This window comes from Melopsittacus undulatus, chromosome 7, assembly GCF_012275295.1.
Source record: "Melopsittacus undulatus isolate bMelUnd1 chromosome 7, bMelUnd1.mat.Z, whole genome shotgun sequence".
Taxonomy (NCBI): domain Eukaryota; kingdom Metazoa; phylum Chordata; class Aves; order Psittaciformes; family Psittaculidae; genus Melopsittacus; species Melopsittacus undulatus.
In genome coordinates this window covers 24,813,816-24,838,479 of record NC_047533.1, presented here as the reverse complement: position 1 = coordinate 24,838,479, position 24,664 = coordinate 24,813,816, and the positions used below count along the sequence as shown (strand labels likewise).

The 24,664-nt window shown below is 40.9% G+C and overlaps 1 protein-coding gene across 8 annotated transcripts in view; it reads left to right on the top strand.

Annotated features, from left to right (window-relative positions):
• Positions 1-24,664, top strand: part of APBB2 (amyloid beta precursor protein binding family B member 2) — a 184,884-nt gene that overhangs the window by 44,469 nt on the left and 115,751 nt on the right. For all 8 annotated transcript variants that reach the window (XM_034064728.1, XM_034064731.1, XM_034064727.1 and 5 more), the window contains one exon: positions 10,938-11,033. The gene's annotated coding sequence lies outside the window, so the exon portion shown is untranslated. The remainder of the gene's footprint in view (positions 1-10,937; positions 11,034-24,664) is intronic.

Below are 24,664 nucleotides of genomic sequence, written 5' to 3'. Positions count from 1 at the left end.
TCCTTGTGACACTGTTGCTGTAATGAGGTGGCTGGGCCAGTCTAAAGACCAGTAGCCATTGAAAGGGACAGTTGGTTTAAATCGTGTAGATATAAAATTGTACTATTACATGAAGCATTTCACTGCCAGATGTGGAACAGCAACTCAGTAAGTTGAGTTTTAACTGAAGACTCTGAGTTGGCTGGCCTTGCAGGCATCTGAAATGTATACCTGTATCCATCCCCATACATACTTACATGTACATACCCATACGCACATATCTCTAACAGAAAGTTGTGGAACCACTGGTTCTCCCCTGGTAGGTCTGAGCACAGCCAGCGACCTAGGTGGGTAAACTGCAAACAATGGGAATTATTCTTCTTGGCTTCTGTGGACTTCAGCTGAGGTTGTAAGGGCTTGCATCTCATACTGCTTTTTAGCAACTTCTGGCACTTTTTAGGTTTTGAAGGGCCTGGTAGAGCTTTTTAATGTTTTGGCTTTCAGGTTTCACTTCAGCTGTGTGTGTGTGTTCAACCTTGGTGTGATTGGTTGGTGGTTTTGTTCCTGGAGCTGTAGCTCTGCACTTGTACTTGAACTGAGAGGTTCTGAGACCTCTTGGAGGTGGTGTGTGTGAGAATAAAAATATTTGTAAGTTCCGAAGGAGTTCTGAATTTTATTTTTCAGTTTGTGGCACAGACCTCAATCTGGGTTCAGTGAAATTAGTGGCTAAATTCACATTAGACTTACTGGAGGCTTCCTCAAGACCTTTCCATCAGTACTTCAGTTTGCTCTACTGCATGCCTTGCCTCTTGTTGTGGAGCACCTTCTTGCAGTTTTTGTCACAGGTAAGCCAGAGGGTATCTGTGCACAGACAGCTCCAGAACTCTCCTGTCCAAGCAGCATTGTTCTAGTCAGGACCGGTACTACCAGTTGAACCACACTGGTTACCTTTGGTTTTTTTTCTTTTGCTCTATTGATTAACTTAACTGTTGTAAGTAGATTTGACTGCCTGTGGCTATTGCTGACCCTAAATTCCTGCAGTACGTCCAAGCAAGATGCTTAAGCATAGCTGGCATTCTTGGTACAGCATGAATGGGTGTGCTGGGAATTTGAGGGCCTAAAACAAAGCATTGCAGTGCATATCCAGGGCAACATTTTATTTGGGAGCAGAGGAAAGTGCTAAATTCAATTTGGGAGCACTGTGTTGAGATGAGATTCTTCTTGCTGTGGTTATATATGATACCTCTCTCTTGAACTGAGACCTTAGTTTAAACAAGGGAATGGCAGGAGATTTTAATTCATAGCCAGAAGTGATAGAGATGTAATAGAATAGTTAGGGTTGGAAAGGACCTTGAGATCATCTGGTTCCATGAGCAGGGACACCTCAGGCTAGACCATGTTCCCAAGTGAACTAGTGTGAGGGAATATTCTTAGGGTAAATTTTGTTGCTTTCTTTTGAATCATCTGGCAATAGCTGCTGTCAGGTCTATTCTGAGATCATATTTCCTGTCTAAATGAAAGTGGTTCTAGCAGTGTACAAGGTATTTTACTGAAGACTTGCTATTACTGCAGCAACATACTAATTTCTGTAATTTGACTTTTTGGTATTGATATGAAGTGTAAATATTTGACAGTGTAATTAAGTATGTGTAATGTCCTGGAGAAAAATTTCCTTCCAATTGAAGAGGAAATGAATTTAGGAACTTTTTGATTTAATACAAACATCACTGCCTCTCTTGTGTATGTGTATGAGCTTATTTAAAAAAACCCAACAAAACCAACAAAAACCCAAGCACAACATTTGCTAATAAAAATCTAGGCCTTAAAACCTTAGGAATGCAGAATGTGAAAAGAGGCAAAATGAGCATATTTTGGGCATAGCAATATAGCTATTAATTAATGTACAACCTTATTGTTTTATTAAATAAAACCCTTGTAAAGTGATTTTCACTTGAAAGAGCTTCCTAATCAAGGAACTTTTTATATTTTTTAATAACTTAAATAAGTGATTTTTTTTAAAATTTATTTTATAAGTAGCTGCCCTATTGGATTTGTGAGCATGTATTGCTTTTTCTTTCTCCTTTTTTTTTTCCCCCCTAAATAGAAATATGGGGTGCAGTCCCATATCATGGATGTGATGTTTTGTCTGCAGTTGTCAGAAAGGGTTTTCCAAATTAGTGAAGAATATGCTTGTATGTTGCAGGATAGAACATAGCTAAACTCAGGGGAATAAACTTCTGAAGCCTGTTGGCTGGTTAAGGGAGGCTTTGTGTAACTGAAGGCAAAAATATAGTGCATGTTGTTCTGACGTCAGAGGTCATACAAAAACCAGTAGAACTTACTGGTCCACACAGGAAGCAAATGCAGATTATCTTTAAGGTCCCTTCCAACCCAGACCATTCTACAGTTCTATACAGGAGTAACATCTCTGGCATAGAAGTACCAATTTTCTTGTCATGTGACGGCCATCCTTTGAGTTTACTCTTTAGGTACTGGTTCTCATGACCCTTCTATAGCTGATGATTTTGTATATTCTATTTTCCTAATTTCTGTGGAAAGTATTTTTTCCTGCTGTTGCTATCTCTAATGGTTAAGCATCCTTTTTCTCAGGAGAGACTGCAGGATCTCTTCTACCAGTGGCCTGAAGTCAGCTTAAAAACAAAAAATACTGAAAGTATATGGCTTATTTGATTGGTTTTAGTATCATAGCAGGATTTATGACACAGTTGGAAAATGGATACTTGTTTTTTTGCAGATGATCAGAAAATTAATCTCATTCTTTTCATCAGGTTTTTGCACCACGACTAGATCTCCCTATGAGAGGTAGGGGACTGAAAATACTGCAGAGCACTACAACTGCAGGCTTAAGAAAAGAGTTCATCTAAATATCTTTTAGTGCAAATTGTGAGACCACAGGTGCTGTATTTTTTCATCCTCCTTACTGCCTGAAGCAATCAACCCTGGATAGTGAGTCAGCTTGCCAGCAGCGATGATTAATAGAGGAATAAGCTAAATAAGGATTTTTTTTTGTATTAATCACTGACTATTCTGAGCAAGAAATATTCCAAGTACTTGCTGACCCTGGGTACAAACAAAAACCCCAAATACCAACAATTGTTATTTAAGGTGATGGAGATGGGACAGGTCTGATAAATACTTCTAACGCTAGTTCTGTCTTAATTCTGCCAAGCATGGGTGTAATGATCTCTTCCAGATCTGTCATCGGCTTGCATAAGATCTTTTAGTGTGGGGGAAAAAATGGGCTGTAATTTTAACTCTATGCTTGTTTCCACTGGAATGAGAGAGGCTTGTAAGATAGAGGAGAGGATCCGTTCTTTTCAGTTAAGCGCTTCCTGTGCAAAAAGTTTGGAATACGTTGTCCTGATATACAGAATCGGTATGATTTCTGTTAGTACACATTACCAAAGTTGAAGGTTCTTCATTGTCTTTTAGCTGGCTTTGAAGCTAGAATTATGAGGTCTTGTAGCAGCATCCTTAAAATTGATTATGGCTAAAACTGGAGAGAGACTTGAGCTTTTTATTCTGCCTTTTTTTTTTTGTGAACTCATTTTAAGTGTGCAGTCTGAGAGTCTGCCTGAGCTTTAAGGAATGCAGTTGGGTCTCCTGATGGACAGATTTCCCTATACAGATTTTCTTGATATATATGAAAATAATGTAAAAGAAATAGTATGAAACAAGGCAGACATGGGACAAAGACATCCTTCTAATGGCATAATAAATGTGCAGCGTGAGTGGATGCCCAGGCTAGTGTGCAGGCTGTGTGAAGGCAGCAGTGCTGGTGGAGTGATTGGCTGAGCAGGATGCTGAAAGGCAGAGAGTGCCAGAGAAGCCAAGGTGGCCTTGCTGAGTGCCTTGTCCCATGATGCTGTATGTCTATGCCACCTGGCATGGTGGCTAACAAGGATGCTCTAAGATGGAACACCCTGCTGTGTGCAGCAGAAGCCAGAAAGTACTGGAGAATATTAGGGGGGTTTGGGAAGATTTATGTAGTGATAATGGTATTCAGAATAGGAATGAATAACTGAAGTCAGTTACTGGAGAGTTTGTGCTCAGAACACAGGTGAGTGATAATGCTTTTTGAAAAAACAAGCTGACTTGCAAATTCAGATTTCACTTCAGTCTCCCAGTTTCAATAACCCATCTTCATTCAGGCAGGGTTACATGCTAAGGCTGAGTGTGGCTCCATTTTAATTTATCCTGGTTTAGCTAATGGTTTGTGAAATTGTCTTAATGGTGGGAAAATGCATCTCTTGGGAAATGTGAACAAAGAGCTACCTTGTTGAGAAAACTGTCTCTGGTTTGTGGGGCTCTTGAGTTGAGCAGATGATGTAATATTTTTAACATCATCTTGTGAAAGGGTGTATTGCATTTCTTTGTGTCCTTATTCCTTCTGTAGCAACTCATCCTGGTTTGCTGGGTTTGACCTATCAATGTAAGTGCACAACAGGAGGTAGAGAGAGAATAACATGCTAGCGCCCTGGAGGGGGAAGGTTGGCTTCAGCTAAAATGCTGCCTCCATATCCCATGGGTATGATATGTGGTAGAGTGACTGGATCGCTTGCATTATTCATTGGCTCTGGCTTCTGCTGTGACGTGGGTGTTTATCACATGAATAGTTGTGCAGTGGGTTGCTGCAGAAAAGGTGTGTGTGACCTGAATACTCATCACCCACAGGTCTTTCTCTAAGTGACAGATAAAACCTGGTCTCCAGTGTTGTATGTCTGCTAAGAAGTTGAATCATTTGGAAATGTTTTACTCTCAGACAGCCTGTGGGGGGGCATCTTAGTTGCTTCCACCCTCATAGTTGGGCTCTGTTGCATGTATCAGCATGAATTCCTAGGCTTTTCAATTTCTTGGCTTTCAGTTCCTTCCTTAAAATTTGATGCCTGTTGTGAAAGTAAGTTTTATTCTTGGCATATATTTGGAAGAATGTTCAGCTAGCTGAGCTGCACCCCATTGTGCTATGTGTAAGATTTTTTTGAGAGCCATTCCAGGCTGCTTTGTTTTCAAATATTATTCAAGTTTCTTTCTTTCCACTTCTAATATTATTTTTTTTATTATTATTCTTTTTATCACAGCTGCTTGATTGTTTTCACAGCATGCTTGTTTTGCTGCTCAAGTGCTAACAGCAAATAGTGTACTGGGTTTTGGCAAGCTCCAAAGCTTGGGTCAGGAGGGATGAGCAAACAGAAAATGTAGCTTTATTGCCATCCACTGGGGGCAAAACAGGCTGCAGGGGTACCCAGCCTGTGCTTGAAGAGTTGCTATTGAGTGATATGTACCCCTATGCTGGTTGTGCTATACTTTTGGTATAATAACCCAGAAACTGTCAGCCTCAGCTCAGATGAGAAAATGTGGTTTTGTTATAGCACCTACTTGTCTGTTTCTTGTGAGTCATGATAGCAGTGATGCTGAAAGCTAGAGAGAAGGGGTGGGCTTAGGGGTGAAAGGGGAGGACACAAAGCTTAGTTGTCCTGCTGGGGGATGCTCTGTGCAGTGCAAACTGTCTGCCACCCAGTGTGTGGGAGATGTGTTCAGAATGCCTGTGTGCTCTCTACCTCTTCCACTGGCTTTTGAACACCGGATGTGTGCTGAGACCTAGCACCAAAATAGCATCTGACTTTCTGGAACAGCTCCTTGTCCTGAATGGCTGGTTCACCCTTAGGAAGCTGAATTACTTGTCAGTGGAAATATCAATTCCCTCAGGCTGTAAGGGTAGGGTATTTCCATAATAATTGTTACTAGTAGGATATTATGATTTATGAATAACTATACAAGTAGAACACAAATAGAAGCAGGTTTTTGGCATGCATAGTCTGACAGGACCAGGTAAGCTGGAGCCTGTGCTGTGCAGGGATAGATGTCAGCCTTTCTGAGGCTGGAGATGATTTTTGCTTCAGTGTCAAACCACTGCTTTTTCTTCCTTCTGCTTTGGTGTTTGTGCAGCATAGCTCAGCAAGCACTAAGACTTGGGAAAAGCAGCAAGTTGTGCAGCCAGAGCACCAAAGTAATACCCTAATGTTTGGAAGCAGTCACTGGTTATGTGGATATCTATATAAATGATTTAGAGGTGATGGTGGGGAGGATTTGCTGAAACAAAAGTACATGTTTGGTCCAGACTGGTATGAAAGGGAAGTTTTTGATGTCTTCTGCTCCACCCCTGCTCCTGCTGCACCTTCTGTGTAAAGCTTCTTAAAAAAGAAACAAAACCCGCCTTCTAATATCCACTCTGGACATTTTAAATAAAAAAGAATAATTAAAACGAAGGGGACAGAATTCAGAATCATTCAGAAATAGTGTGTCTTTCCTTCACAGTCTCTCCTGTAGCAACCCCGTGGTCAGCATGTGTTGTGGAGAGGCAAGAGACCCATGTTCATGTTCCCTGTTGGACCAGGAGGACCTGACCCATCTTCTGTGCTTTTCAGAAACGTGTCCAGAATATGCTTTTTAACCTGAAAGTGGAAGAATGGGACCCCTCCTGCAAATAATGGATAACCAAATCTCTTCAGTTTTGTTGGGCTTTTCAGAGTTCATAAATAAAACAGTGCCATGTGTATTTCAGTGTTCTAGCCACTAACTGTGAAAGAAATGCTTCTTTCTGACCTTTGAAGATTTGTGAAGGTAAAATACCATCTAAGTGATGCTGTTTTCCTTCTGGCTCTCTAGGGCAGTAAATGAATTAATGTGTAAGGTGCTTCCTTCTCTGGATTTGGCAAAAAACTGCAATCAAAGAAAGTAAGATGCAGACAAGGAAAGGTAGATGCTAAAAATGTCAGGGAATTTTTTTGGAGGTGGTGACAGCAGCCTTGTCCTTCACCCCGTCTGTAGTGACTCTTTTACCCATCATATTATGTGTTCTCTGTGTTTGTCCTTAACAGACAAGTGCAGAAGTACAACTTGTTAGTACATCTGTAAAGTTTCTTTTTGTTAGTCTTTTGTAAGAACAAGATGTTGTTTGCTTTAGGTTTGTGTTTGGCTTTGTTTGTTTTGGTGTGGGTTTGTGGTTTTTTTAACTATTTCCAGATTAAATCCCCCAGAAACGTGAAAACAAACCTCAGCTCTTCCTAGTCTCCTCCTGTTGGAAACAAACCCCAGCAGCCTCAGTTCTTGGGCAGTTGCGTGAGACTCACCCGAAGCCAGTCCTGTCTGATGGAGTGGAGTTAGAAACTGGAATGTGGATTCTAGAAGGAAGGAGAAAAGTTTGTGCCAAAAATAGATGCCCAAGATGTACTTACTAATTATTGATGTTATGCTGGACTACTTCTTTGTTCTATTTCTAAATTGGAGAAAGAGGTGGAAATTTTAAGGGATAGGTGGGATCCTGTGATTCCTATTTAAAGACAGTTTAAGGCCAGGTAACCAATCTGATAACATAAATGCAGCCATTTGTACTGAAACCACTTCAGTCTTCTCTGTACAGACATAATATCCTTAGTCTCATGTTACTTCATAAATGTGCTTCCATTCTAAAAGCTCAAGAATTGGGAAATCTTTAGCTAATTTTCCCACTGCTGGTTTGCATGTTACTGATTTTCACCCTTTCACCCTGTCCAGCACAGGCCGGTTTGCAGGCTGTTAGCAATACATAGCCATTACTATAAAGGATACAGGAGTAGTGCTCAAGTGTGATGTTATCCTTAAAAATTGTATTCCCTAATGCAAATAGGTGGGTTTATTTTCCTACAAAACAAGCTTTTGAGGTGAAAAAGCAAAAGACCCTGTTGATCTCCTTGGATAGGCATGACACTTCCAAGCCCCGGCTGGCTGCTTTCTGCTGGGGCCATCACAAAGTAGTTGCCCAGCAGAACATGGGGAAGAGTTGGTGAATGTTTTATTGTTTTGGTGTTAGGTTTTAGATCAGGTGGATTTAAATTGAGACTAGCTCAGTTCATGTCAACAGAAACATCTGAGAACCTTGCTGGTGCAGGGTTTTTTTTCTGATTTGAAGGCGAGAACAAAACCATAATGCCATTGCTGAGGAGCACACAATTTATGTAGTATGCTTCAGGAAAAGACTGTTACAGAAGTACCAAACATATTTTGATACTGAATTACTCCAGTTGAAATTGTGCAATTGGAAACCTACCTCTTTTATATTTAAGCTGAACTTTACAGTTCCTTACCAAAAGCCCCAAAGTTGGAAAGGAGAGCAATCAAAGCTACCAGCCTTCTTAGTTCTTGTCAGAAAGCCACCAGGCTCAAGTGCAGGCTGCAGTGATTCCTATCTTGGTAAGTTCCCGCTAAACTTCAAGAAAGTAATTTTGGTCCGAGTTTTGACATTACAAATCTGTGGGGAGTCTCTGTCAGATAAATGTCTGTCTCTGTTTTGAGAGATCTACAGGAGTAAGTTTTGTTCTAGCATTTCAACAGGAGTGATAACTCCTTACTGGCCAGTGCTTTCTGAGTTTTGGTTTTCTGAGTTCTAACTGAAATTCTGTGCTGTGCCCAAGATCAGGTTGTGCGATGACTTGTTTCTGAGGCTATGTGAGGCTTGGATGTCAGGTTTGTGTCCCATGAAAATCCAAGTACCCAGCAATATCTAATCCCACTTGAAGTATATGTAGCTATTGCCCCATCTTTGCAAAAGAAGAAAATAGGGCTGTTTAATTTTTGGAACTTGCACCTAGTATTACCCCAACTGGCCAGTTGTTTATTTCGTTAATGGTAACAGTATGTTCCTCCTTTGTCATCTGTGGGCGTTAAACGTTTGCTAACTCATTTTCTAAGAAGAGTGCCAGTGTCTGCATGCTATCTGCCTTCCAATTTACTGCTTTTAATAAAGTCCTAGATGAATTGTTCTAGCTTGCATAGCTCTGGGAGGCTGAGCTTGCTGCACTGTTGGCTGGCTGATCTTTTCTTTGAAATACTGAGATTCATAAACAGGAAGAAAAAAAATCCTGTCTCTATCCCCAAGTTGTTTTCAAGTCTGCCAATTTTCAAGGCAGGCAATATGGTAAAAATGTGAGTGGAGAGGTGGATGTGTTCAGCAGGACACTTGTAGTGGAGGGCAGATTCTGAACTGGGAAATAGAAAATGTTGGGTGTGTGGCAGCACAGTTTCAGGAATTTGTGTCATCAGTGTTATCCCTTTGGTGAGAAGTCAGATGTCTCTTGTTGAAGCTGTTTTGCAGCGTGCTCTTTTGTTGGAGAGCTTGGTCATTCCTACCTTTGAGCTGTGTTTTGCCTTTCAGGCTTTCCTCTGATCTCAGAACTGGTGGCTGACCCTGTCTTAGTTTGGATCAAAAAATTGTCTTGTTTTGGGCGTAAAATGATTTTTGAGCTACTTGCCTATATTTTTTAGTTGAATTAACTACTGTTTGTGTTGTGGTTATGCTGGGCTTGGTTTGGAGCAAACTAGATTTCATATATAGGATGAAGAGGACTAATTATAAAAAGAATCTATCTGTTTGTCTTGAGAAGAAACCCCTTAAAATTATTTGGAAAAAGCCAGGATGTATGCCCAGGCTGGAGAGAACTTTGGGGTGTCAACACTTAACTTAGAAAGTCTTGTTTGTGCAAAACCTGTGAATCACAAACAGAAAGAAATTGCTAGTTTCTTGGCTTTACTGGCATGAAGGTGTTAACATAATGCGTGTTTTCTTTCTCTCATCCTTTTTTTTCCCCCTCTATCTCAGACACTGAAATCTGATTGTCTGATACAAAAGTACACAAATGTGCCTGCTGCCTTGGATAGCAGTATTAGTTTAATGAACATTGCTCTGTTTTCTTCCTGCCCCCTTGAAAAGTGTTATTTCATTAGTGAAATGAAAGGGAGTATGTTATACCTATTGTATCTTGATTTCGTCAGAAAGGCTTAGATTTTAAAATTATTTTTATCTGGCTTATAAAAAGGTCTATTTTGAAGTTTCCAAATGATAAATACAATTTTTAACAAGAACATTTTTAGCTCTCTTAAATGATCTCTTCTGTCTCAGTACTTTCTAGGATTTATAGGTCTTGGATTTCTGTTAGAACAAGGACAGGGAAAAAAAATCTCTTTAAAATGGAATGTAATTGGGCTTGATTGAGCCTGGCGTTTGCTTTATTAAGGGAAAAATAATATCTTTAAGCTCTACATTAGATGAGATTTGTATCTTCAGTCTTCTATATCTATTTTCTTCAGATGGGAGAACAAATATAAAGTTGAATAATACCTAGAATCCTAGAACATAATTTGACTGACAGATCTGCTGCCACTGATGGAGTGGTGGGGAGATAAGCTCACTTCTGTCACTGTGTGGCAATGATTACAATGTATTTTTTTGGTACCAAACCCCATAGTTAATGTAATCATTTACCAGGGGATGGAAGGGTTGAGAGATTACTGTAATACAGCATACAGACTTTACAAAAATAATCATATACTTGATGTCTACTAAACACAAGCATAATTGAAACAGCTTTTCACTTTATTTTCTAAATTAGGTTATGAACATACTGTTGGGTGAGGACTTTTTGCTAATTTTTTTCTAACTTAGAGGCCATCTCTATTGTCTAAATGAATTTTATTTATGATAGTCACTGCTTGTGCTTGGGGAAACTGCAGGTCTGTGATGCAGTGCAGAGAGAGAGAGAAAATAAAGCACACTTTGCAGTGGCTATTGCATGCCCAAGCTGTTGTAGTCCAGCAGCAGCTTGTGACACCTGCCCTGTTTGGGAAGATCCATGCACTGCAGTATATAGATTTTCTGTTCCACTTACTCTGCATGGGTATTCTTGAATGTAGATAGTTTTTAAGGATTTAAACTGAAAGGTGGCTGTTTGGGTCACTCAGTCACTTGTGCTTGTCTGATTCCCAGGTTCCTGCTGCTGCAGAGGGCAGTTGTGTAGGTTTCTTCTGGTAACCTGCACCTTTGAGAGCTCAGTAGTGTTCATTAATCCCTCTCTGACTCGTCATAAACAAAAACTCTTAATACCCAATTTGTTCTTGTTTTGCAGCTTGCCTGATTTCAGCAGTGACCTGTGGGGCGCTGGTGCCCAGGACTCCAGGACTTGGTGCTCTGGTACTGGCTTTCCAACAACGAGCTGGGGAGAGTAAGTAACTTGCTCTATATTTGGGGATCCTCGGGGCTGGTGGGGCTCTTTCTGCACTTTTCTCGTCCCACATCTCAAACACTGAAGTCTCAGATTTCTCCCAGCAGAGAGACCCCATCCAAGGTACCTGTATTTCTATGCAGTATTTATATTGTTTATTGTGATGCTTGTTAAGAAAGATGCTTTAGCTCTTCTAGTACTCCAACCAGAGCAGTTCTTAGTTTATCCATTCGTGCAGTATTTGTGCAACTGCTTGCTCTGCTGCCTCACATGAGAAAAGGCTGTACTCAACAGGGGTGTTTCATACTAATGCTGTTCCTCTGTGGTGTCAATAATACTCTGTTAATTCAGACACCTATGTTGGATTTCAATGTTCTGTGCAGCAGAAGTGCAGTCTCCTGCAGTGTGTTCTCATGTTTTTCTGTGGGCCTTGGAGTGGGATGGAGGCCTACAGCAGCAGCTGCTTTGTAGCGCCAGCTTGAGACCACCTGTGTGTATGGATTATCTGGTGGCATACTCCCCAGCAGCTTCTGGTGCCATGGTTTTCCTTTGATTCTCATTTGACCTTACAGGTGTGGGATGTACTTTGCAATACTGGCAAGCCATAGGACTTCTCGTCTTCAGAAATGAGATAGTGAGAGGTCTGGCATTGTCTGTCCATGAAGAAAATACTGTTAACTTGGAGACTTGAACTAAAGTTGCCTGTAGGCTTGCCTACGCTGTACAAACAGTAGTACTGGCAGAGCCCCATGGAGAAACTGCACTGTTTGCTAGATGCAGGAAGTTTTCCTATCAGGATTGCTGCTCTGCCGCCTTGAAATACAGCAGCACTCTTCTGGGTATTTGCTCATGTGATCCTTACAAGGGTATTATTTTGTACAGTCCTAATCAATGGAGGTGAGCTGGCAGAGCTTTCAGATGTATCCCAGCTGTATAGCCACTGGGCAAATCTTATACGTGATTCATGTTCTTGCTTTACTTTGAGGGGTGCATAGATGCAGACTTTTCTCCTGTAAGTTTATTGTTTGGATGGTTAATTCAGATACAGAGAGGACATAAGTTCTAGTACATAGCTGAGGCATTGATTTCAAAAAGGATCTTTCATGCTGCATATAACTTTTTTTAGAGAATTCCTTCTTTACAAAGGACTTCACATCCAAAAGAATTTCAGAGGTTCTATGGTTAGGTTCCCATCCCCATTCCATCCCAGCTCCCAGATAAAGCTGCAGTTTGGTGAGATGAGATCTTTCTTATTAAAGCACTCTTTGGGCAGAGAGAATGATGGGACTCCAGCCACAGCTAATGTCATGTTGGTATGCAGCTGTGAGACGCACTAATGTTTTAGCCAGTGCAGTTAAGATGGCTTTTCAACCCTGAACCCTTTGTCTTGTTTGCTTTTGTCTTTGTCTTCATGCTTTTTGTGTATGTTGATCAAGCAGATCTGGTGGTCTGTAATACACAGGAGACTGGGCTTGTGATGCAACTTTTTTTCCCAAGTTTGTTTTTTCACTTTCTATATCTACTTGACAGAGCCTCAATTCTTACATAGGAACCAAGCAGTATTCTGCTAAAACAGAAGAATAGAATTGTCATGCAAATTATTGATTTCATATACAAAGTCATTCATATGTCTTTTTTTCTTTTTTCTCTTTTTTTCCATTTTCTTCCCTCTTGGTCCTCTCCCTTTCACTGGAAATAGCCTGTAAGTCCTCTTGCTGTCCTGAGTAATTTTATGTATCCGTGAATGAGACTCAGAATTTCCCGTACGTAAGGTTCCAGTGTTTTCCTTGGGGAAAAAGTTATTGGGTTGAAGTCCTTCACCTTAATAGGACCAGTTGCCCTAATTAATCTCACTCTGCTTTGTTGCCATATCTTCCTCCAAAGGCCTGTCCATCAACACATTCTTTTGGGTGGATTGCTTGCTATGTGGTGCTTGACTGGCCTCTGTTTTGCTCTCAGAAAGCACTCTGCCAGGGCATGGTGCAGCCAATGCTGTGGTGTTAGCTAGGTATCTTGCAGGCAGCTTTGTGAGACCATCCCTGCTAATCTTTAACCAGCATTCTAATGGCTGGCCACTTTGAAGCTTAGGTCATTGTTTAGTGCACTTGAAACTCCTCACTGCAGCTGCTCAGGGAGGATACAGCTTGCCAGGTCCTAGCTTTTTAAGTTAAAAGTAAAGGTTACTCATTTTGTGATAACTCCAGGTTTTGGACATAATGGGGTCATTGGAGGTTCAAGTACCTGTGCAGTTATCGCTGTTTTTCACAGTCTTTTAGCAAGCATTGCAGGCAAGGCATGAGAGTCATGCTCTGAGTGGAGCTGGTGATCACCACATCATTTCATTCACAGATGCTGCAGCGTAGACTAATTCTTTCTCAGATTTCACTTTTCAGATTAACACTTATGTGTAACCTGTCTACAGAATACATTTTAAGAGTGAAGTCCACGCCAAGAACAAACTCTGTGTGGACACAGCAATAGCTCAGGTTGTCCTTCACGCCACATCAGCATCTTCCTCCATGCCCTAGTGGGATCTCTGCTTCTCTACTGTTAATAACAAAGTTCAGTTTTCATAGCTGTTCTGGTATTTCTGCTGAGACAGTAATTTCTGTAGTGTGTGTTCTCTGTTAGGGGTTGAACCAGAATCAACAATTTGTTTCATAGCCTACTAGAAAATTCATGGTTGCTGTCACCTCAGGATGTACTGGTATTGGTGACTGCACTTTAGTTAATCAGTTTCTTAAGAGTAATTTAAAACTTTGGCTACAAAGGAATAAGGTTGGTTGAACGTGAACTTCAGGCCCAAATGTGGCACAAAAGATGCACATTCTGTGATATTTTGTAGAGAGCGTGTAGGAGCTTAATGAGTCCCATTCTAGTTTACTAATTCAGCCTGGTTTGGTGCTGAAGTCATGAGATATCTATAGTGCTTGTTGCTTGGCAAATATGGTTGCAGTATCTCCATGGTAGCTCTCCAGTAGTGTGTTGCAAGCCCTGATAGCAGAGGCTGTCAGTTCCTGCTGTGTTATCATCACTTAGGCCTGGAGAGAATAGTAGCTTGTTTGTGGAAGTTGTTATTCACAAAATCAGGCTAATTCTCTGGTGCCTGATTTGGTTAATAATATTAATAGGTTGTGAAGGAAACCCTGGAGGAGCTTCTTAAATTGCAGGAGGTGAATGGAATAACCTATGCTTCTGCTCTCAATGTTGTCATCATTCATCAACACCTTTTGCTGCTGGTAACAGCAACAGCAGAGATGGTGCTGGGTAGTGTGGGATATGGTTCAGCCTGTTTTACTACCTTAGTATATCATACTTTCAAAAAGAATTACATTTCTTGCTCTATTGATAACAGTTGTCCTTGCAAACCAAGGACACAGCTCTTGCCTTGGGGAAGATTGTTGTGGAGAGGGGAGACCTGAAAAGAAATAATTGAATCTTGGCTGGTTGTTTATCTTGAGCTGGTAGTTTATTGTCCCCAGACTCATCTTATTTGTCAAAAATTGGGAAATGGTACCATGAGGTAGAAATTAACAGTATTTTAGAAAATGTTAAATAACATGCTTTTTAAATGGAGCACTGCAATATTTGACATGGTTATTCCTGGCTCAGTCAGGATTAGGAAGCATCAGTGACACATGACAGATGTTTAATTATTACAAGAATTAGGTCTTCCTAAGAATAAGCTCTTCCATCAAAAAAGGTGAAACTCCTCTGTGATAACTGCAGATAATGAACTGTACCTTGACATGTGACTCAGTTAAGTTTTTTGTTTTGGATGCTGAGAATCCTTTCCACTACATTGTTGGAGAACAACATGACACGTGACACATCAGCTCTAAGGAACAATATATGCTCTATTGCAGCAGCAGTCAATACAATTTGGGTTGTGTATGAAGAGGGAAGGAGGTACCAGGAATATGCTTATATTATTCATTATTAGCTTTCAGGAGAGAATCAAAGAGTTTCAGTAAGAGCCTGTCTCAGAACTACTCTTTTGTTATTTATGCACATGATTTTAGTGACTGACACTAATATAAAACTGTATCCAGAGGAAGGGTCATATCTGTAAATCATTAAACATCTTAGAAGGCTGACCAGATTTTTACCTCAGTAGGCTGGATATGGGTCTCAAATACTCTTTCAGTTAAATAAAACTAAAAATGCTACGCTATCTGATTTGGTTGTCTCTCGTAGCAGTTATTTTCAAGAGAAGATGAGGCTAAAGAATTACTTTGGCAAAATGTGAATATCATTTTCAGTGTAATTGCTGTTTTGTTAACTTTTTCAGAAATATTTCAGTATGACACTTATATATTAGTCATGAGGTTATATTACAAAGCTATAGAGGTATTTAGTAAAAGCTTCCTTCTAGAAAAGCTTAATGCCTTCTGTCTGGCTTTTTATTTCCTTGTTTCATTAAGTGTTCTTAAAGTAATAATATTTTTTTCCCATGGTGCTGCAGAAGTTACTCTTTCCAGCATTTCTTTATTAACTAAAATGTTGAAGGGTTTCACATAGCTGATGAACAACTGTTTAGTCAATAGAGGTGTTGTATGAAAGTTCTCTGTATCATATGGCTCTGCTATAAAACCTGCCAAAACTGGAAACAAATGTGTTGTGGTTTAAGCCCAGCCAGCAACCCAGAAACCACACAGCTGTTCCCTCAGTCCCCTTCGTCCCCCTGCTCCCAGAGGGATGGGGAGGAGAATTGAAAGAATGTAACTCCCACGGGTTGAGATAAGAACAGTCCAGTAACTAAGGTATAACGCAAACCACTGCTGCTACCACCAGTAATAATAATGGTAAGGGAAATAACAAGGGAAGAGAATACAACTGCTCACCACTCACCGACCGATACCCAGCCTGACTGAAGAGTGATCTAGCCCTTCTGGGTAACGGCCCCCAGTTTATATAGTGGGCATGAAGTGCTGTGGTATGGAATACCTCTTTGGCTAGTTTGGGTCAGGTGTCCTATCTCTGCTTCCTCCTGGCTTCCCCTCCCCCCTGGCAGAGCATGAGACTCACAGAGTCCTTGGTCGGAGTAAATATTACTGAGCAGCAATTAAAAACATTGGTGTTATCAACACTGCTCCCAGGCTGAAATTCAAAACCACAGCACTGCACCAGCTACTAAGGAGAAAAATGACTGCTACTGCTGAGCCTAGGACAAAAGGAGAGGTTTCTTTTGTGTGCTCTGTTTTGATGCTACAGCATTGTTGTCTATGGAGTTGCTCATGACTGTCAGTGTATTTTTCCTTCATATCCCTGTGGGTTAAAAAACAAAACAAAACCCAGTAGGCTGAGTTATTTTCTTGCCAAAAATGTAAATGAGTTGCTTGCTTCCTACAGCTAAGACCTTAGTCCTTCCTTCAGTTCAACAGCAAAAGAAATATACTGCTTATGTTTCTAGAGCTGTAACTGTTTGTCCAGTTTATGGCAAATTGAGACGTTCAGCTGTGCTTGGTAACTGCACCTAGAAAAAGGGGCTTTTAAGGAAGAAAAAAAATAGTAGTAATTAAAATCCTGAATCATACCTCAGGAATAGTTCATCTGCTTTCAGTTATTCTTAGGCTTGATTGCTTCAGAGAAGCAAGAAAGCCAAGAAATTCTGCAGAAGGCAGAGTGAAAAATCTGTTCACAAAGTTTCTTCCAAATCCTATTAAATGAAAGCATCTTATCCTTTGAAACTTGATAGTCCCAATTTTAGGTGTTTGGTTTTGGTTGTTTTTTTCTTTGTGATCGATTGATTTATTTATTAAAGAACATTTTGTACTCTGGATATTCTTGTCAGTCATTAATGATACAATTTTGGAACCCTGATGGATTTGTGTCTGGAGATGGTAGTTTAGATTCTCATTAACTTCTCAGTGAATTCCACAGAAAAACTGTTGATTCTTTTTAATTTAAAAAAAATGAACAAAAAGTCACATTGAAGAACAGCAACTCTTATTCATACATTTATCCCCAGCACATTAACACAATTCATAACTTTGATTTTGTTAGATGATTTTATACCCTTTTGAAAGGCCATTCTTGGACTGCCTTTCTTTGATGTTAGGTATGTTCTAATTTCCAGCCTAAATTTAGCAAAGACTGCCTTACATGCACTCATTTCTTGTGCCAGCAGTGTACTTTAAATTTGCTTCTCTCAGCCTTCATTTTGCTGTAAGCCAAACTCTTAATATTCTTGTATAAGGCAAAAGACTGGTACCTTGATTATCTTCCAATTTCCTGTGTTTTCCATTAATCCCTGGTGTGTGAGGGTCCAGATGCTACTGGGCTGTTTCACATGAGGTCTGGGCATTACCTCGCAAGATGTATCAGTATTTTCTCAGCTCTGCAGGAAAGGTTGTAACCAGGGAACATATTTACATGCATCACACTGGAAGTACAGAGCACATCAGTGCCCTGCTGCTGTGCTGGGTACCTTTCTTTTGTCACATCCAAACATTTGCATCATAGCCCAGTAATGACAGCAGAATTTCTTAATGATTCCCTGAATGAATGGCCTTGTGCTCCATGTTACTTCATTACGTTGCTATTACTCTCTTCTCAACATCCAGCTTTTCTTTTGGTGATTCCATATTTTTCCTTGTAGTAGAGTGTCAAGCAGATTTCATTAATGCATTTTGTGGCAAGGTCAGTAATGGTAGTATTAATTGAATTTTAATTTCTCATCCAGTATTTTCCATTTTTCACTTAATTTGTATTTTACCTTCTCTTACTGTGTCAAAAGGAACCATTTCATAGAAAAGTTAGGGTTGGAAAGGACCTTAAGATCATCTAGTTCCAACCCCCCTGCCATGGGCAGGGACAACTCACACTAAACCATATCACCCACGGCTTCATCCAACCTGGCCTTGAACACTGCCAGGGATGGAGCATTCGCAACCTCCCTGGGCAACCCATTCCAGCACCTCACCACCCTAACAGTAAAGAATTTCTTCCTTATATCCAATCTAAACCTCTGCTGTTTATGTTTTAACCCCTTACCCCTTGTCCTATCACTACAGTCCCTAATGAAGAGTCCCTCACCAGCAACCTTGTAGGCCTCCTTCAGATACTGGAAGGCTGCTATGAGGTCTCCACACAGCCTTCTCTTCTCCAGGCTGAACAGCCCCAGCTTTCTCAGCCTGTCTTCATACAGGAGGTGCTCCAGTCCCCTGATCATCCTCGTGGCCCTCCTCTGGACTTGTTTGAACAGTTCAATATCCTTTTTATGTTGAGGACATTAGAACTGTACACAATACTCCAAGTTGAGGTCTCATGAGAGCAGAGTAGAGGAGTAGTAGAGGTCATGCTCCTTTTGATGCAGCCCAGGATATGGTTGGCTTTCTGGGCTGTAAGTGCACACTGCTGGCTCATGTTCATTTTCTCATTGACTAACAACCCCAAGTCCTTCTCTGCAGGGCTGCCCTGAATTTCCTTTTTGCCCAACCTGTAGCTGTGCCTGGGATTGCTCTGACCCAGGTGTAGGACCTTGCACTTGTCATGGTTAAACTTCATGAGGTTGGCATCAGCCCACCTCACAAACGTGTCAAGGTCCCTCTGAATGGCATTCCTTCCCTCTAGCGTATCAACCAAACCACACAGCTTGGCCTCATCAAAAAACTTGCTGAGGGTGCACGCAATCCCACTGTTCATGTCACTAACAAAGATGTTGAACAAGACCGGTCTCAACACCGATCCCTGAGGGACACCACTCGTTACTGGTCTCCAGCCGGACATTGAACCATTGACCACAACTCTTTGTTTGCAGCCATCCAGCCAGTTCTTTATCCACCAAGTGGTCCACCTATCAAACTGATGTCTCCTCAATTTAGAGACAAGGATGTCATGTGGGACAGTGTCGAATGCTTTGCACAAGTCCAGGTAAATGGAGTCAACTGCTCTACCCCTGTCCATCAGTTCTGAAGCCCCATAGAAGGGGTTCTATGGTTTTGTGATTCCACCAAATTGTTGGGCAGGATTTCCAATTAGTGCAGCCATGCTGGCTGTCACCAAGCAACTTGTTTTTTATGTGCCTTAGCATGCCTTCCAGCACCAAGATACTGCGAGGCACAGAGGTGAGACTGGTCTGTAATTCCCCAGGTCATCCATTTTCCCCTTCTTGAGAATGGGGGTTGTATTTCCCTTTTTCCAGTTGTTGGGAACTTCACCTGACTGACATGATTTTTCAAATATAATGGACAGATATATATAGAGAGAGCTTTACAGATTTATATAAATCATTTATATAATAAATGTATGTTCTTCTTTTTAGAAGAATCTCTACTTTGAAGTTTCAAAATACAACCCACACTACATTTGTTACTGCATCTGCTACCACCAGCTCCCGGAGGGGCAGCAGCAGCAGCTAATGCTGTGACTGTTGTGTTGCAGACTGGGAATGTAATTTGCCTGGGCTAAATAAAAATAGGAAATTCTGATAACAGAAGGGGTGAGTAATAAGATATGAACAGAGTTGTTATGATTTTGTTTTGATATTTTGCTTTCAAGACAGAGTGGAGATTGCTTAAGACAGAGACAAGTAAAGTCATAGACGGTTTTTGCTGGTGGTATAAAAACTGTTCCAGCAGGAACTGTTTAAAGACACGCAGGTTTTTTGTGTTGCTTTACAATTCTCTTCTGCTGTCCTCACTTTTTGGAAATCAGCTGAGCTCAGCTTTATCTTAGGCTCAATTTGTCTTTTCAGGGCTTTCTAGTAACCATGGGAATTAGAAACAGCTTTGGCTTGAAATCCTGGTCTTCTGGCAGTTGGTGTGTTCTGCTGTGCTCACTACTGCCATGGAAGGGTAAAACACAGGGACTGCAGATTAGATCATTCAGAGGCATTTGGTCAAGATGGGTAAACTGGGAACTTTTTGTCTTAAATAATGAAATAAAGTAATTTTCTTAAATTACTTTTCAGTATTTAATGGAGGATACAAGCAAGATGATGAAAGATAGTGGGTTTGGTTTTGGTTTTCTGTCTGAACAGTTTGGAGAGAGAAGCTGTAGCTTATCCCAATACTTACCTGAGAGCTGTCAAACATAGAATCTATAATGTTTCTCTAGAGTTTTCAGTTCTTTTTTTTTTTCAGCTTCCAATATTTTCACCCATTCTTGGATGTACAAACATCAAGGAGCAGCAACATTGTGTTTACCCCTACAAGATACAAGGTGGGGAAAAGTGGAGAGTAGTGACTAAATGCGTGCTGTAACAGAACCTAGCTGCGCTTGGAAAGCTCCCCACAGCAAACAAAAGCATAGTGGCATCTCTAACTTCAGAAGAAATAAGCACCTTTTCATTTAAGATTACTGCGGGTATCTGGCAGTCAGCTTTAAAAAATGCTTTTTATTGATCTTGGTGTAAATGAGATTCAGAATGCATCACTGCAAAATTCAGTATTGCCTTTGTGGCTGAGGCTTTACAGGAAGATCTTTGTTACCTGGCACTCATTGCTTTCATCCTGTAATGTCTTTGCACTCCAGCACAGCTCCTTGGCTTGCCATGTTTCCCTTCTGGAACACAGCCTGAACTCACTGCAACCCCAGAGGCTCAAAGCACAACAGTAGGGGTCTCCTCAGCCTTCACTTTGAACAACTTTTTTGTGTGTGTGTGTTTGAAACTTCTAATTTAATAAATCCCTCCCAAAGAGGAAGCAAAATTGAGATGGTTAGCTGATACCAGTTAGATGGTTAGCTGATACCAGTTCGGATATGAATTGGTGGAGTTATTGTGATTTGCAACAAACTGCCATTGTTACAGTGTTTTTCTTTGTGTTAAACTATATATGCACTGTATAGATCTACATAAAATGTCCTAATGCTTTCTTTTACTGATTGGTTGAACAAAGTCTGCATTAAGGTAACTTAATGTAGAATAAATAAATATAAAAAGCAGGTGTGTTTTACTGAGTATGTATTGTCTGTGCAGGGGATTAGGGTCAGGGGATCATGGATGACTTGAGTTCAGCTTGCCCTACAAGATCTGGCTGTGGAAGTAACTGAAAAGCTAAATTTCAGGGGGAAAGAAAGCATTTTTTTATGAGATAGGGACTCTGTGTCAAAGCTTCAAACATGAATTAGGGACACTATAGGAATTTTGTCCAAGTGCCTAACACTGGTGTTATTCTTCAGAGCAGAGTGGGAAATAGTAACATCCATCCCCACATAGAATCATAGAATAGTTAGGGTTGGAAAGGACCTTAAGATCATCTAGTTCCAACCCCCTGCCATGGGCAGGGACACCTCACACTAAACCATATCACCCAAGACTTCATCCAGCCTGCTCTTGAACACTGCCAGGGATGAGCCATTCACAACCTCCCTGGGCAACCTCACCACCAGCACCTCACCACCCTAACAGTAAAGAATTTCTTCCTTATATCCAATCTAAACCTCTGCTGTTTATGTTTTAACCCCTTACCCCTTGTCCTATCACTACAGTCCCTAATGAAGAGTCCCTCCCCAGCATCCCTGTAGGCCCCCTTCAGATACTGGAAGGCTGCTATGAGGTCTCCATGCAGCCTTCTCTTCTCCAGGCTGAACAGCCCCAACTTTCTCAGTCTGTCTTCATACGGGAGGTGCTCCAGTCCCCTGATCATCCTCGTGGCCCTCCTCTGTACTTGTTCCAACAGTTCCATGTCCTTTTTATGATGAGGGCACCAGAACTGCAAGCAATACTCCAAGTTGAGGTCTCATGAGAGCAGAGTAGAGGGGCAGTGAATCATGACTAAGTGGGCAGGTGACACAGTACCTGGAAAAGACAACCAAGAATAAGAAAAGCCCTTATGAAGGAAATGGAGAAAAGGGAAAGCATTCTCCATCCTCAGAAATGGAGAAGAGGGAAAGCATCCAAATAAGAACTTGTTAGGGGAGAAGGCAAACAGAAAGTATACAGGACAGAGAACTGCAAGTGAGAATGATTGCAAGAAACAAGAATTTGAGTACTGCGAATTTGTTGGAATGAGAAATGGCAGAGTCGCCATCCTTTCAGGGCAGGACAGGACTTTCCAGGTCTCTGAGTGTGTCCAATATCACTGCATCCCAGACAGGTCCAAGTGTGGTGAGCCCATGGTGGGTGTGGCACAACTCGCCATGGGCTGTAGTGCAGGCAGGACATCCCTTGGCCATGGGGTTGTATTTGCCTTTCTAGTTCACAGAAGACTTTTATCCCATACCAGCAAATGGGGATGACAAGGAGCCAGTCCTTTGATAAACAGGGCAGCTCCCTGTCTCTCAGTAGATATAGGTGGTGGGAAAGCATGACCTGGATGTGAGTGCTCCCAGACATCACTGGAAACACAGATAGGTCTGCTGGGTAACAGCAGACTTTTAAAAAGGAAAAAAATAAAAACCCATCCCTGAAATGACAATACCTTTTTTAACAAGGTGGTACTTACTAGGTAAAATGTAATGGAAATTAATCATTAATGACCTCAAAAAAGGTCACACTTGCAATGGTATAAGATACTTGGCTAGTAGACAATATTATGCTTTCTCCAATAGGCAGTTTTGCTTGAGAGATCTGCATCCGATAGCTGTTCCCAGCACAGAAAATGAATGTGCTGTCTCTGTATGTGCCTCTAGAAATCAGCAGCACAAATTCCTAATGGCCTGGCTGTGCATTCTGCTGGTTTGCATTTTGCTGGTTTAAATGGTGTTTTGCTCATGTTGTCCTACATTGATGCTTAGAGTGGCTGCTTTGAATGCAGGGAAAGTGAGCAGCATTTGACTATGGAAAGCATATTTGCATTATGTATGCAAATATGTACAGGTGTGTGCAAAATCTGTGTATATACAAATACGCTTTCTGGTCTCCAAATGATAATCAGCCTCTTTCAGTGTCTGAACCCTTTGCTGTAGTGGGCCTATTTTGTATAGAACCTGCAGCCCCTGTGTGTTTTTGAAACAACACAAGGCATTCCTCTTACTCATTCCCTAGCAAGGCTGTTTCCTGGTATTCAGAGCAAGACTTTGAAAGTGGGATTGTGTTGTTTGTCAGAATATTAAGCGGAGAGTACTGGGATGTAATTTCTTGAGGTTTTCCCCTGAGAAATGTCGTGCAATAGCCTTTTTTCCCACTCTGTGTGTCTGCTCCTTGCTCGTGGAATGATGTAGTCAGTCATGCTTGGATGACCTGTAGGTAATTTGCAGTCATCTCCTTTTTTCATATCCTTTTTCTTAGGCATGTGAAGGTAAGCCTGCTGGCAGTCTATTGTGTGAGATTGTAGAAGGCAGTTTGAGTGTACTTACATTGTGTTTGAACACAGACATGTGTATATAAGAAAATATGTATATAAGCAAACTTTGCTTATAGAGAACTGGGGAAGGTCAAGGAGTTGGCTGGCCATTTAATACCTTCATAAGCAGGAGCATGCATGAACAAATAAATGCAGGCAAAACCAAAAAAAGGTTTAATGCCCATTAGAAGTATGGGGGTTGGACTATCATTATCTTTTGTTTGTCTTCAAACGAAGGACAGTGGAATTAGTTCAAGCCAACTTGATGCTGTGCACCTGCCATATGGACATGACTCGTAGTTTGACACTCTCATTTAAAAAAGAAAAAAAGGCACCAGAATTTAGGGTTTTTTTCTGTAGTGTCGAAAGGTGAACACAAGCAAAATGAAACTCTTACATAGTAGTTATAAAAACGAAATTGTAAAGAAGACGCAAGAAAAGAAGCTCTGTGAGGAAAATGGCATAGGGATCTGACAGCCCCAGCTTAAAGTCATGGCAGGCCTCTCTGCAAGATGATTTATGCCCTCATTATGTGTGATGGTGAGTAGCTGGTAGCTTTATCACCACAGGTCCTAGAAAAGGCTTTGCATGAGATGAGGTGGATAGTGCTTTCAGGTGTTCCCCTGGGTAGCAGGTATACAGTGATAAGTGCCCAGGTTTTGTTTCCATCTTTGTAATTGCTTGCAGTGTGGGGCTTGTCATCTGAAACAACTCAGGAAAGATCATGGAGAATTGTCAAAAAAGAAATACTTAGGCTGAACCAAATCAAAGCATTTCTTGAAGAGAGCCCATAAAGATTATGTGCATTTGTGTATATGTGATTTATAATTTAACTATAAAGATGTAAAAATCACTGTAAAACATTTTTTAAACAATTTGGCAGTAGAATAATAATCAAAAGTCCCAGAAAGCTCTTATAAAACACATGTATTACAAAACTAACATGAGAATACAGATACTAAGAAGACCTCATCTGACATATTGTGTACATGCAGGCTTAACTCAGAATTATGTGCAGTTGTAGATGTCTTGAGTTGTGTACATTCAAAACCAAAACCTGTACATACATTGTATTTGAATCTTTCAAAAGGCATATTTGATGCCTCCTTCCATTTTGTTACTATTCCCACAGATCTATATGCAAAATAAATGCTCATTTTCAAATGCTTTAGCTATGGCATTTCAACACCAATGAGGTCACATTTCTGTTGGAATTCTTGAGCTTGCTGAAACTCACGTGTGTCTTTGAGAGTCATCTGGGTGAGTGGATGTGTTTTCAAAGGCAGTTTGAGTTGGCTGTTCTGGTCATAGTTCAAAGATGGTTTTTGGAAATAAAGAGGAAAAAAAAGAAACAAACCCAAGCAGAATCTTTCTTTGTCTTGATCTGGGTACATCCCTGCT